The following is a 539-nucleotide window of genomic DNA, read 5'->3' as shown; positions in this document are numbered from 1 at the left end:
GCACCTGTAGGGGCGCTATTTCTCTCAGACAATGGAAGTCTAAGCACACACACTCAAACAAAGGGACAGAGTGAGATGAGATGTCTGACAGTTTTTTAATTTTCTGTTATTCATACAGTGTTGTAAAGTCATGAAACTATGCATATTTACTCAGAATAACTTTTTTTCTGTATGAAAAAAGGTTTTGAAGTGTTTGGAATTTAAAAATGCAGGAAAATTAATAATTCCATCTTTACTGTCATTTAAAAAAATCACCACGACAAACCATCCAAGCTATCCAAAACCCATTCACAATTTAAGTTCCTCAATGTTTTTTCAACATGTAGACAAAGTTTGGTGTGTATAGTGTTACTCTCCTCTGAGCAGTATGCATTAATTCACAGCTAAATATCAAAAAAAATCCACATTCAAATCAAAATAGCCGACTTCCTGTTGGTCGTAGCTGATGACTGTGAATTAGAAAGTTGTCCGTCTTGATAAGAACATTTTTGTACTGAGTTTGGTGTCTGTAGCTAAAACTAACCCCCCCACTTTTGACA

This window comes from Carassius auratus, chromosome 22 (assembly GCF_003368295.1).
Source record: "Carassius auratus strain Wakin chromosome 22, ASM336829v1, whole genome shotgun sequence".
Taxonomy (NCBI): domain Eukaryota; kingdom Metazoa; phylum Chordata; class Actinopteri; order Cypriniformes; family Cyprinidae; genus Carassius; species Carassius auratus.
This window is presented reverse-complemented; position numbering follows the sequence as displayed.